Below are 14,710 nucleotides of genomic sequence, written 5' to 3'. Positions count from 1 at the left end.
TACACCAGGGTTCAAGTTTACATGCTTAAATTTTCACCTACAGGACTTCCAGCTTCCGTACAGGATGAAAAGACCTGGAAAAAGCACCACTCCCACCCCTAGGAGTTAGGAGGTCTGCAGGGTCACACATTTTCCTGAACCCATCAGAGAGCCCAGGTCACGGGGCAACCAACTAACCAGACATCTGAGGAAAGACTGGTACCTCCACCTACAGACAGCTCTCTGAGAACTTGTGTAACTGGACACCATTGAGGAGAATTCAGCTAAAATGTTAATAAGTTGCTAAAGGCTAGGTAGGCAAATAAGAGATTATAGATGCCCAGGGTGGGGCGGGGGGAAGCACAGATACAAGGGGGATTTGTACCCACGTCAGGTGCTCTCCACGGACCTCCTCGTCTGCTCACACAAAAGGCTAGGGGCCAGAGACCTTCAAAAGTCTCCCTGGTGGGGCCCCCTCAGGAAAGGAACAGCAGGAGGAGGGGCAGAAATACCATCCTACTCCAAGAGGCTCTCCTATGGAACAAAAGCCTAAAACCCTGGAAAAACAGGGTGGTAGTTTCTTCCAGAGTTAAACATACACTCACCCTATGACTCAGCATTCCCACTCCTAGGTATTTACCTAATGATTTGAAACTCAGGTTTACAAAAAGCCTATATACTAACGCTTAGAGGAATTTTCTTAGTAATCGCCGAAAAACTGAAAACAATCCACATGTCCTTCAACTGGTGGATGGATAGTCAATGGATATGGTCCCTCCCTACTTGCAATAAAAACAATGTGCCACTGAGAAGTGAAACTTATGTGAACTCATAAGCGTTACACTGACTCAAAAGGCTACATACTGCCTGATTCCTTTTATATGATATTCTAGAAAGGCAAAACTGTAGAGACAGAAGACAGATCAGTGGTTGCCAGGGACAAGGGGTGGGGGAGAGTGTTGGCTATAAAGGGATACAAGGAAATTGGGGAGGGGGTGGTTTGACGAAACTGTTCTGTATCCTGGTTGTGATGGTGGTTACACAACTGCATGCATTTGTCAAAATTGGCAGAAATGAACATGAAAGCAGGGGGGAATTGTACTGTATTTAAATTATACCTTAAATAAAATGGAAAAGAAAAAAGAATGCACAGAACAGAAGGGGAAAGTTTTTCACCAGCCCGTACATATGGAACACCAGCTCATCTGCCTGAGGGCTCTTAATGATTAGACTATAGCCACCTCTCCTGAAACTGCAGCGTTCCGGCCTGCATTAAACCGATATTCCCCAGACTGGGGTTCCAGAGAGCACCATTCTGGGAGATTTAATAAAGTGCTAAGACAACCGGTTTCAATATTCCCCCTGAGAGATTCAGGACATCGCCTGGCCATATTCAACCTCAGGAAGTTTTCTAATAAAGAGAACATCTTTAACTTTTTATACTAATTTGGGAACAGGACCCCCAGGGCATGCTCTGGTCTTCCCCTCCCCCAATGATATGGCCTGTTGGTGTCCTGTGGAACTGTTTGGTAAAACACGATTTGGAAAAATTCCATATGTCGCTTCAATAATTTCCTCTTTAACATTGGGTAGTCAGGAGTCTCAGGAACAAATTCAATTCTAAATTACAATAATCTTAGGTTCTGATAAATTTGCTTTTTTCTTTTAATCTCTATAAGTTGTTCCCACAGATTTAACGCTCTTACTATCGCCTGTGTTTTATATGCCACTGATGTCATTGTATCAGATTCTTTTGGGATGTAGGAGGTAGGGTAGAACTAATAAATTTTTGATAAAAATTACTATCAGCAGAGACAGCTACGGCAATGTGCAGTGCAGATGGAGAAACCAATATAATTCAAATAATCATTTGGAAGATGACACTGTTGATTAGTTTATGACTAATCATAATTGCTTGAGGTGTCAGTATGTGCTTGACACTGGGTTATGAAATAATGGCATGAAGTTGAAGAAGATGTTGCCTCTGGTATCAGATTCGCAATTTAGTAGGAAAGAGAGATGAGCAAACAAATAACTCTAGGATTCAAGGTAGTAAGCTCAGTGCTACAGTGTAAGAGCTCGAGATAGAGCAGGGGTGCACATCCATCTGGGGGATCAGCTCCATTTCGGGTGGGGCTTCAAGAACTGAACACTTCCATGTGGCTCCTAAAAGACATGTTGCTCCTGGGAAGACAGACAGGAAGGGGAAGTCCATTTGAGACCTCATACAGAGCATGTACCAACTCCTGTCTTGATTCAATCAAAGTTTTGCCCGGTCCCTGTTAGTGCAACTGAATCTCCCATGAACTAATTAGAGGCATCTCCAACCCCCCACCCAGTCACCCAGACTACAAACCCCTAGGTCAAATCACCTCATCCTGTCTGTTCTATCTCCCAAATATTTCCTCTGTTCTGTCCCCTACTTTCCATCTCCCTTTTCTTGATTCAAGACTCTTACCACTCATCTCATATTCTAGCTTTTTTGCTGATCTCTTTCTTCTGATGCCGGCCCCCACCCCCTTCAATCCGTCTCCAATACACAGTCAGTGATCTACCTAAGAAGCCGAACCAATCACATCACTGCCTACTTAGAATTCTTCAGGGGTTTTCCACTGCTGCAGGGAAAAATCTAACCTCCTTTATGAGCCATATATGACCCATCATGAGTTTTACGATTCCCATTAATCATGAAACAATAACACATTAAACATTTTACTCTAACTTAAAACCTACATCATTCATTAGGTGAGAATTTCATGGCATGCCAAGAGCTTTTCTTTGAGACCAAGTCCTTTGTCTGGAGTTTCCAGTCTTCTTCCTTATGTAAACCCCACCCCAAACACATTGCCTATAATTTCCAATTTTGATTTTGTTAAAATAAGTGAGAACTTAAAGTCTTGTAAGTGCAGGTATTTTTAGATTTATACAATTTTCCTCAATATTTTAGAGTCATCTCGCCCATGCCTAATTCAATTGCAGTTATTTTTAATGACTTCCTTTTACAGGAAGAGCCTTTCCAAAGAATTAAACTTAGTTTTCGTGGAAACCACTCTCTTTCATCACTCTTATTTCATTGGGTTTTGTAAACCGTTTCATTACAATGACAAGCACAGCTGACCCAGGGAGGCATTCCACTGAACCAGGGAGCAGAGAGGCTGGTCTATGAGATAGTGAACCCCAGCCCCAGCATGGTGGGCAGTGGGAGGCTGGAAGCGCAGCTCAAGAAGACAGCACACCGAGGAGGAGAGGTCAGAATTCCTTGGGAATTCTCAGATGCAATAAGTGCTCTTTTAACTGACTTCTGCTTGACTAACCGACACTCCCCTTTCTTTCTATAAAACATTCCACCTGATACCACCCCAAGCCAATGATCCTCTCCAGGGCAGCCTTTGGATGAACCCATCAACTGCCATTCCAGACCCAAGAACTAAGCTTCTACTTATTTGAGAATTTGCTTTCCACGTTCACTTCTAGATTTCTGTCTCTTCTCGTGCAATCCAAATGTTCAGATTACGATTTACAGTCACACATTTTAAAAGTCTCAGCCAAGAGCAGAGGGATGGGCAGTGCAGCAACACTTGATTGAACTGCTGTGTATGGGGAGCCAGATGAATGCATATACAAAACAGAAACAGACTCACAGAGACAGAAAACAAACCTGGGATTACCAAAGGCAAGAGAGGATGTGGGAGGGACAAATTAGGGGTACGGGATTAACAGGTATCATCTACTATATATAAAATAGATAAGCAACAAGGATATACTGTATAGCACAGGGAATTATACCCATTATCTTGTAATAACCTATAATGGAATATAATCTGCAAAAATATTGAATCACTATGCTATACACTGAAACTAACACAATATTGTAAATCAACTCTACGTCAGCTGACAAGAATGCACTTTATTCTCATGCTTGCCCTGGCCTTTCTTGGGATAAGGGCTGTTTGGCTCCCAGGATCTAAGCGAGTCATTGCACCTTTCAGTGTCCTGACACTTCAGAGGTGGCTTCTAGGATGATGGTGAAGACTGTAAGAGCGCCGCTTAGCTTCTTGCTTTTCTAGAATCCTCTTCAAAGCTAATTCCTTGCCTTGGTAGGTGTTGAGATGTCTCCCTCTTATCCTCCCCTCCCACACCCCATACTTTCACATATCACATAACTTTGGCTTATATAGCATTTCTTTCCAAAATTAAAATGTTCTCAGGATGTGGAAGTAAAAGAGAAAAAAAGGGAGGGCAGGGGAGGTGGGAGGGGGAAAGGAAGAATAAACAAGAGAGGAAGGAAAGCAGGGAGGAAATTTGCAAACTGGGTAGCTTCCGCCAAGTCCAGCCCATTTTGCTTTTCTGTAAAGATTTTTCTAAACATCGGTCTCGCATTAGCTCATTCTCAGTAGCAAGTGCTCTTAGCAACATAGTAGTATTAGAATTGGATTTGGGCAATGGACATTCCCTGAAGCAATTTGCACATATTAACTTCAAAGGTTCAGGAGCTGGAGTTGCTTAGAAGAAGAGAAACTGGCTCCCTGGATTCTGGTGAGTGAGGGGCACAAATGACAGACTCCAGGGCTGCACCGTGCCCAGGGCCCGAAATCTCCCTGCAGCCCTAGCCCACAGGGGAGTGGGGAAGGAAGAAGTGGTTTTATCAGCTTTGATCTTCACTATGGTTAATTGTCCCTTGCAGATTCTCCTGAGGTCAAAGCAGCCTATCACCGTGGTTTACAAATGTACTGGGTCTTAGAACCCCCTGGGTTAGATCCCATCCCAAACCTACTAAACCAGAACTGAGGAGAGAAAGGGTTTTGTGTTCTTAACAGGTTGAGCGCAGTGGCTTTCAAGGGCCTCCCTCAGACTCACTTGTGCCAGCTCCTCATCATTCAGACTGGGAAACTGAGGATATTCTTTCTTCCGGCAAGCTCCCTGCAGCTTCCAGTGGCTTCTGGAAAAGGGACATTCTGACATCTGACCCTGAGCCCAGCGACGGTGCTGAAGGCTGCTCAGGGCAGATGGCCTGTAAGGGAAGCTTTCCTTCCTCAGGAACCCTCTCTCCATGGGCACAGGGACTCTTTTAATCCCTCCAGGGCTAATGAAACATCCCTGCCTGCTCACAACTGAACCTGCCATGCTAGGAGATACCAAGTCTGCTGTGAGGAATTTTAATAGGTAGATGATTGGATCAATCAATAGATAGACTAGATAGATAGATAGATAGATAGATAGATAGATAGATAGATAGACAGATAGATAGATAGATAGACAGATAGATCATTTCATGATAGAACATCTGGTCTAGACAATTCTGGGTCATCTCCAAAGATCTGTGGGTCTTGAGCAATCTCTTTGCCTCTCTGAGTCTCACATTTGTTATCTGTGAAGCGAACGAGTGGAGTTAATGCTAGCATCCTATGCCCCTCTGCCTGAAAGTGTTCTGGACAGTCGGATGGGAAGGAGATCACTCTGAGTGGCCCGCATCCTGTCCTCATCGTGGAGGCGGTGCAGATAAAAAGAGGCGATGCAGGAATAAATTCCACGTGCAGCGGAGGACGGAATCAGAATGGAGTGTGAGGAGGAAAGAATTTCCTTTACAGAAAGTAGGTAGAATAGAGCTGGCTTCTCCTTAAGGGAGACTTGTCAAGCCTGGAGGTTAGAGGTGGTTTTAAGTGAAGTGGGTGCAGCAGGTGGCCTCTGATTGAGGTCACCACTTCCTGAGAAAGACAACCCTGGGGGTGAGGTGGGGAGAAGGTGGGTAACTCAGGTTTCCCTGAACCCTTTTCCCATTACTTTGGAGCTCTGCTCTTGGGACAAATGTGACAAACAGGTTATTTGGGGGGAGGGGTTCTGTCCCTTGGGGGAAGGATAGATTGATGCTGAGACAGGAGAAATTCTCCGAGTAGCATTTTCTCTATCAGGAAGCCTAGGCCTTCAAATATGATTGCACTGATTTCTAGCTTCTTTGAGAAAAACCTTTTCAAAATGAGCACTGGACAGAAGGACTGCAGCTGGAGAAGACTCACCCCACAGGGAGTTCCCAGGTCTGAACATGGGTCCGAAAGAGCTCCATGGCTTCCAGGCACTTCTTTTCCTAGGGAAATGGCATCCTTCAGTGTCCAGCAGTGACAGAGCCAGGTAGGGAAGTGGGGGTGATGGATGAATACGAGGCTTGGAGGATGGCCCCGTGTAGGAATCTGGAGACCATCTTCCCACAGGTCCAGCTTTGCAAGCTCATTCTAGGATCTTGAGCAAGACACTGCCCCTCTGTAGACTGTGTTCCTATCTGGAAAAAAGGGGTGATGGAGATCTCCTAGGGGGCTTCTCTCTCAGATCATCCAAACCTAGGGATCAGGGAAATACCCTAATACCAGGAAACTGAATTAGCACTGTGTTTCACCTCTGTCATGGGAAACTGAGTCTCTAATTTGTAACGGTTATGTCATCATATGAGTGATGTAACTGGGAGGACAGGGAAGCACTGGGTGCCTCCATTTGACAAATGATGACGTTCTCCTAATTTAGCGTGTCACTCCAGTAGCAATGTGCACACCTAGCACCCAGATCTTGGTTTCTAATACCCTTCTCCAATGAAATGAACCAGGGCTCCTTGAAGAACTGACTGATTCTAGGACTATGGAAGGCAATATGCAAGATAAGCTTACAGCATCTTGTACCAGAAAGTAAGGACACACACACACACACACACACATGCAAAGATGGGGGTATGTCAAAGAGACACAGGAGCCAACTGAAAGAGCTCCCAATCTGAACAACAAAATAAATATGATAGTGTCGGATTATAACCCAAAATATAAAATAAATATCTATGAGTCCATACTGATAACTAAATGAATGAATAAACAAATAAATATGAGGGAAGAGACAAATACCCTGGGCAGAAGAATTCCAGAGAATTTATGTGGGCTTCATGCAGTGACTTTCTTTCAAAGAGTACAGTATGAAAAGGGAGTAAAACAAAACAAACAAAAAAGAGTAACGTTACAGTGGAGAAATCTTACGGACACTACATCAGGCAGATGATTAAGATTAACATCAGCTGTGATAAGTCACAGTGATAGTATGTACCCTTGATATAATGGGATGAAAATAACACTTCACCTCTGCCGTTTTCCTCCCCAAAACCCACAACACCAGTCTAGTAATGAGAAAAATATCAGACAAATTCCAATAGAGGACATTCTACAGAACACCTGACTAGTACTCCTCAAAATTGTCAAGGTCACCTCAAAACTGTCAAGGTCATTAAGAACAAGGAGAGTCTAAGAAATTGTCAGAACCAAGAGAAGCCCAAGGAGACATGACAACAATGTAATGTGGTATCCTGGATAGGATCCTGGAACCGAAAAAAAAGGACATTATGTAAAAACTAAGGAAACCTGAATAAAGTATGCACTTTAGTTAAAAATGCTGGCTCATTACATGTGACAAATGTACCACAATAAGGTAAGGTGTTAATAACAGGGGAAGCAGGGTTTAGGGCGTGTGTAAACGCTGTACCATGAAAGGAGAGGGGTAGTCCGATAATACATCCTCGGCGTGACTTTGACATGTGCTATAGGAGCTATGTTCACTTATTTCTCTCAGGGCTTTGGTAATTAATCATGCATGATGAATAGATTTAAAATTAGTCCAGGCATTTTGGTAACAGCTGGTCCCCCCAGCCCCCCAGAATCCATAATATACAATTTATTTTGACAGGCTGTTCCTGGAAGCACTGGTAGGGAGACACAAAAGATCTGCCTGCACTTGGAAAATGGGCCTCTGGATCCCCAGCAGAGGGTCTATCCGGGGGAGCTGGGAACCTGGGTCTACACTCCCATCCCCGCCATCAAAGCCCTGGTCGGATCCTCTTACTTCCCACTGATGGGGCTGTGTCTGGCCGCCTCTGCTAGAGCAAAGGAAGTATATGTGGATGTCAACCAAGGCCAGCAGGTGAGGGATGACTGGCTCTGTCCTCTGCCAAAGGACACGCCAGCCTCCTCCTCCTGCATGTTGGGGCTGCCACTCCAGGCAGAAGGGCAGGTGCTGAGGCTGCCACCAAGAGAGCCGGGATGGAGGCCACAGCTGAGGGTGGGAGTGGCGTGTGATAGCCCAGCTCCGAATTAGGAGTCAGAAAGGCATGACTCTGGTCGGGGTTCTGACCTCACGAGGCTAAAGGTTTGTGAGAAATTTACCTCTTCTCTCTGGGCCTCAGTTTCCCCATTTGTAAAAAGAAAAAAGGATTTAAAAAATCAGGAGAGGAGCTATGAGGTTCTAATGAAATAATACCTTGTAAAGGTGTAATGTGGGGCCGTGAAGAACTGTGTCCACTGGCAGAGTACCGAGGCGAGGTTCTGCCAGTGCAGCCCCCTGCCTCAGTGTCCACATCTGTCTAATGGGAACACTAACCTACCCTCAATCAGTCAGTAACAGGACTCAGGTAAGAGTAACAGAAGACCTGACAAATCATGACGTAAACAAATCAGGGGGTTCCACTTCCCACGAGACAGAGCTCCAGAGGAACTAAATTCTGCCAGCCACCCAAATGAGCATAGAAGAGGACTCTGCCCTCCAGGTGGGAGCACAGAGGCCAACACCTGGATTTCAGTGCGAGAACCCAGCCATGCCATGTTTGGACTTTGGCCTCCAGAACTGTGAGCTAATAAGTGGTGCTTTTCTAAGCTGTCACATTGTAGTGATCTGTTCCACAGCAATAGAAAACCAACACACCTGCCATGAGAGACAGGGTGACGGCCAAGAGTGCGGGCAGTCCCAGCAGAGGTGGGCAGACAGCCTCACGGAAACTCTGAACGCAGGGTAGCCTCCCAGGTGGAGTTAGCAAAGAAGAAAAGTTTTTGAGACCAGGATGTGGGCTCACGTTCGGGCCCTCCTCTGACCTCCTATGTGCTCTCGGGCCAGGAATTTCCAGTGTCTGAGGCGTAATCCCAACTCTGTAAATTAGGGATCATTGAAAGTAGCACTTTCCTAAGCATCCAATTAGATGTGGTGAGTGATGAAGCGGCGGGCCCTGTTCTTGACCACCGTTGCTGTTTGGTGGGATGGGAAGCCGGGCCTGCACTTTGGGAGGTGACAGGGAGATGTCAGGCAGCTGTCTCCTCAGCACTGGACTCCTTGCCCATCCCAGGTGGGCAAGATGGTCGTACTCCTCTGAACACACACGCACGCACACACACATGCATGTGACCTTCTGTGGCTGATGCAAGTCTTTGTGTTCCAGCCACTTGTTCGGCCTTTTTATGGCTTTACTGAGCATGTTCCAGCAGACCCCAAATCTGCCCCAGGACCACACTGACATGGAGGCTGAGACTTTGAACTCACCCTGCTCAGAGAAAGAGGCAAATACATCAGATGGGTCTCAGCTGCTGTTCATTTCCTCCACACTGTGTTTTTATTTAAAAACAAACAACATCCCCCCGAAAGAAACCCACAGATCCACTCTTTACAAAGAATGGAAATAACGATCAGACATTTTTGGATGATAAAGGGCAGTTTTTAGAACACTTGTGGCCCAAATCTCCCAGCCTAGGGTGCGCTGTGCTCTGGAGAGGATGGGGAGAGTGTTCAGGAGACCTGCTCCTGTTTTTCACGTGGAGCCTGAGCTGCACAGTCACCTCAACTCCAGGGTGGGGTGCTTCTTGTTAAAATCAAACCTCCCCAGCCTGGTGTTGGCGGAGGGGGTGAGCCCAACGGTCGGCAGCAGGTGGTTTGTTAGCAAAGCCCTGGCGTCTCATTTTTTTATCTTCCTTTTCTCTCCTTACCACGTTCATGCCTTCCTCTACTGCCCTGAACAAATAGAATACATTTATCAGGCTGCTTTAACATTCTTGTCGGCTGATTCTATCATTTCTGCATTTCAATTTCTATTTTTTTTCTCCTGATTATATTTTCCTGATTCTTTTTTTACTGTTTTTGCTCACGGATTTTGTTGTATTCCTTTAAATTGTGTTGGGCTTTGTTCTGGAACACAGGTAAGCTACCTGGAATGCATTTGATCCTTTTCAGCACTTATTTCAAGCTTTACGAAAATGGAAGCAGACTAGCCTTCAGTCTAGGGCAAACTTTGCCCGCTACTGAAGCCCATATTTTGAGTAGTCTATTTGATGTCCAAGCATTAGGAAGTCTTCCTGGGCCTGGTGAGTGCTGGAGCTGTTCTGTCTACTCCTTCTAGACGTGCTTTCACTGGCCTCCTTTCACACGCACACAGTCAGCAAGCAGTCAGAATCCAGGGAATCCCTTTTCGCCTCCTGGAGTTCTCTCTTTCTGAACAGCTCCCTCTTCTCATAAATTATTATTTTATCTCACAAATTATAGCCCTTTTGGCTTTCATGAACTCTGTTTCCTAAGCCTTGTGAGATGACTAAGCTCTGTTTGCATTCCCCCTTCCCGCACTGTCAGTTGAAAACTTTCTCAGGTAGTAATCTAGAGCAGCCATTGGGCTGACCTGTTTGTTTCTTTTCTTTGGAGGGATCAGTGTTTTGTGTTGCCGGCTGTTTCATGGACGTTATTCAGTTTTCTGTTTGTTTAAGGTGGGAGGGAAAATCTGGTACTGTTGCTCCATCGTGACTGGAAGTCATGTCTCTATCACTTTAAGAAGAGGATAACGGAAATCCAGGGTGGGGAAGAGTCTTATGCAAATTCACCAGGGAGTCAGTGATGGATACAGATCTGAAGTCTACACCTCTCAGCCCCGAGTCCTGACTATCATGTCAACTCTCCTGCCAGCTGAATACTTCCCTAGAATACTCTCGGTTCTTCCCTTGAATATCTGGAGAAAATAACGTTGTAAATTTTGGGAAACCACAAGCCCTTAACATCCTGTTCCTACGTTTTTAAGAGAGCCAAATTATTTACATTTTTCCACTATGAAACAGTGGAGTTGATTAACTGTCATAACAAAAGTATTATCTCTCTCATGGCATGCTTCCACGTGGCCCCAAACCACCAATAATCTGAGTGTCCCAAACAATCATCTTTATGGATCTCTTGCTTAGACTCATAGCAACTTGATTTGTTCTGATTTTAACTCCTTGTATTCCAGAAAATAAAGGCTAGTGGGATAAAATATTTGGTACTCTCTGAAGCCTGCAAAAGGAAGGAATTTCCTTTCAGGGTTCTTGCCCTTGAGAAATGCCAGAGTCTCGAGCCAGGAAATCTATGTCGCTACAAATGGCTGCAGGACACAAAAGGGGCTGTTGAAGTTCAAGGCCAGGTGCGAACCCAGTCTTAGAGTGCCTGCGTGCTGGGTGGTTCTAGTAATTCCTCCGCCCCATTGTTCAAGACTGGCCCAGCTTTCGGATTTCTCCATACTTTGAGCCATGGTCCCGGCATGGACAGGATGAGACTTAGGTCTAGACGGGGAATCTGCGTGCTGCAATGCAGGTGCCTCAGTAGCCTCTGAAGGTGTGGCTGGTGTGGCAGAGGTAAGAGGCGGTCTCAAAGGTCCCCTCTGCCCTGCTCCCTGACCACGTGGGCCTCCAAAGGCCAATGTAGCCAGGTTAACACCGTGCCTCCTCGGGAGCCTTTGTGTGAATTAGATACAGGCGCTCCCTGCAGGCAGATGAATTGCAGAAGTCTCAGCTTCCTCTGAACTGAGAGCCCCTGGGGAAGGTTGCACAAGCAGATTTCTGGCTGGTGTCTAGCCCCACCTACACCCCACCTACACCTGTAGTCCGGGTACAACTTGTACCATCTTAAACGGCAATCCTGAGAAGCGCTTCTTGGCTGGTTCCACCTGTTCCATCACCCACAACCTGTGAGCTCTGCCCACCTCTGCCCAGGAGCCATCACAGGGCGCTGGGAAGGGTCCCTGTTGCCTCATCAGCCCCTCCCCCACGGAGACCAGTCGACCCTCTCCTCCTTCTCACCCTCACCATGGCCCACATCTGCTGAGGACCTGGATGACGTTCCATTTGTTCCGTCTATTCATTCACCAGAGGCATCTTCCATAGGAGAAAATGCACATGGTCCATGCTAATAAAAGAAATGCATATTAAAACAACAGTGAGAGGTTATTTTCATGTATCATGTAATCAAGAACTTAAAAGAAAGATAACATCAAGTGTTAGCATGTATGCAGGGAAATAAGCATGCTTGTATATTGTCATGGGAGTGCAAATCAATGAGGGGTTTTTGAAGGTAACTTGATAGTATATATATCAAAACTCCAGATCTAACAATTCCACTTCTAGGACTCTATCCCAAAGAGATGATCTACTTGTCTTCAGAGATTTACATACCAAAGATGTTCATTGTTTCATTGTTTACAATAGTGAGGAACTGGAAACAACCTAAATGTTCATGAACAGGGGGCTGGTTCAATAAAATAAGTTACACTTATCCTATGGAATACTGTGTGGTCATTAGTAAGTGGAGTGGGCCTCCGTACACAGCATGGAAGGGTCTCCAAGACACAGTGTTAAGTAAAGAAAGCAAATCTGAAATGAGGCAGATATTCATACAAGAAAAAGATAGAGTGTATAAGCACATATGTGTGTGTAAATGCATGGACAATGCACCAGAAGGATCGCGTAGGCTCTGGGAGAGGAGTGGGAATGAGGGAGGGGATGAAAAAGAAAAAACAGGGTTAAATAGCTGATGGTGAAACAGGCGCACTAAACAATTGAGATAATTGATTTGCAGTCTGATAGAAATGAAGAAATGTCTAGATTCACACCTAAAACACAATCTTCAAAAATTGAAGAGTTAAATATAAAAATTGAATCATAGAAAAAGTAACCAAAATTAAGTATTTATGACTTTTGTAGAGGAGTGAGTTTTCTCTAAACTTTGAGGCGCTGGAAGAAATCACAAAGGGAAGGTTGAAAAATTCCACTGCAGAACAATTGGAAACTTCTGTGCGAAATGCCCTCTACAAATTCAAGAGAAACAAACAGGCTGGACAAAAGGGATTGTTGCTATGTGAATTGTGCAATAAGTAATTACTCAAATCAAGGCACAAAAAAGCCATATGACATATAAATTAGGACATATTTGCCTCAGAAAAAGATTCATCCTTTTAAATGGGAAGACCTACTGGAGCATCTGAAATATATAACTCATTTTTTCCCAAAATTCCTCTACCCTAGACTTTCCAGTCCAAACCATGGCATAAATTAAAAAGCCACCTCCGGCTCCCCTGGTTCTCTTTGCTCCTACGATGCAATAGTATGGTCCTCACGTGGCAGGTGTTAAATGCTGCTGTGGGCAGGATAAGTTTCCAGGACTATGGCACAGGGCACTGCTCAGAGTGTCCCATCCGTGCCCCCAGCACGGTGGCTCTGGAGTGCAGCGAAACCTTCTCTGGGCTTCCCTTTCCTCGTCATCTCTGTCCTGCCCCCTCAGATGATCTGAAGAGTTAATACATCTATGGAGACGAAGTCAAGTTCTGTTCCCTGAGGGCCTGGGACCACATAGTAGCCTGCAGTGGTTACTATGTCACTGCATAATGACATAAATGCATAAAGGTCTGCTCGTGTGAGGTGCTAAATGTCCTGCAGGTGTTTGGGCCTATGAATCAGGGTCTCCCTTTTCTTTCCTGACTAAATAACATACCAGGCTCCGAGCTCTCTCCTCAGCGGGTTAGAGGATGCCTGGAATCTTAGTAGTTCTTTCTGAACCTTGTACAGAATGAAGGTAGCCTCTCCATCTGGGCCAGGAGGCTCCTAGGACACCTCATCTGCTTCCTGCATAGGCACAGCCCTGGCACTATTGCCCGCATCTGGTCCTGGAGGAACCCCGGAGGCTTCATAGAGGGGGTGACACTGCAGCTCTCTCTGAAGGATGACCAGGAGCTCCCCAGAGAGATGAAGGGACGAGTCAGCAGGTGCTGAAGAGCATGGTGTGGAGAGATCAGGGCGGAGCCCCTTGGGCTTGGGGTGTGGGGCTGGGGTGGAGGTCAAGTTGCAAACAAGGGCAGGGCAGGAGCCAACAAAGGCATCTGACCATGGAGACTGGTTCGCTGGGCTGGGCCTGAAGGCAGGGTATGGATCAAGAGGTTTAAAGCAGAAAGCAAGCGGCGAAACAAAACATAGGCTATAACCCTTTTTATATGGGAAGAGGATTCGTGCAGAGACACAAGTGCACGTGGGTTAGTGCAGGGCAGTAGTGGTGAGCTGGGGGCTGTGCACAGGAGCAAACGCAGCAGTAATTCACTCATTGATCTCTTGTCCCTGGTGTCCATTCCAGCCTTGAGCCAGGCATAGGGGACCGGGGGAACTCAAAGGTGTTTTCTTACCTCAAAAGAGCAAAGGAGTCAGTGGGCTTCGTGGAGGAGGTGACTCTTCCAGCAGAGGACAGGAAGCCCAGGGTAGAGTAAGATGCAAGTGGGCTCCACGGGAATCACGTCCATCCGGGCACCCTCCACCCTGCTTCTCCCTGGTCCTCAGGAGAGAGGCTTTGAGGGAGGTGAGCTGCTGCCTCTGAGTGAGATCCCAAGGACAGCGCACAGCGCCGCCTGGAGCGCCCCCTGCAGGCGCCTGGAGCCTCCTACCTGGAGTTCTGGCACCATGCCTGTGTCACCTGGGGGGTGGGGATCCCTTCCTTCATCCCCAGATGGGAGGGACGGGGGGCTCTGTCTGGCCCCAGGAAACGTGTTTAGGTGTCCTGCTGAGCCAGACCCCTGCTGAAGGGCTGGTGTGGATGCAGTGGTGAGTGGCCATCTGTGAAGTGGGCTCCTCCAGCCTTGTTGAAGGGCAGGCATGAGGCATCCGACTCTGGCCAG

The sequence above is a fragment of the Eschrichtius robustus genome, chromosome 7 (genome assembly GCF_028021215.1).
Source record: "Eschrichtius robustus isolate mEscRob2 chromosome 7, mEscRob2.pri, whole genome shotgun sequence".
Taxonomy (NCBI): Eukaryota; Metazoa; Chordata; class Mammalia; order Artiodactyla; family Eschrichtiidae; genus Eschrichtius; species Eschrichtius robustus.
Note: the sequence above shows the minus strand (reverse complement) of the source record.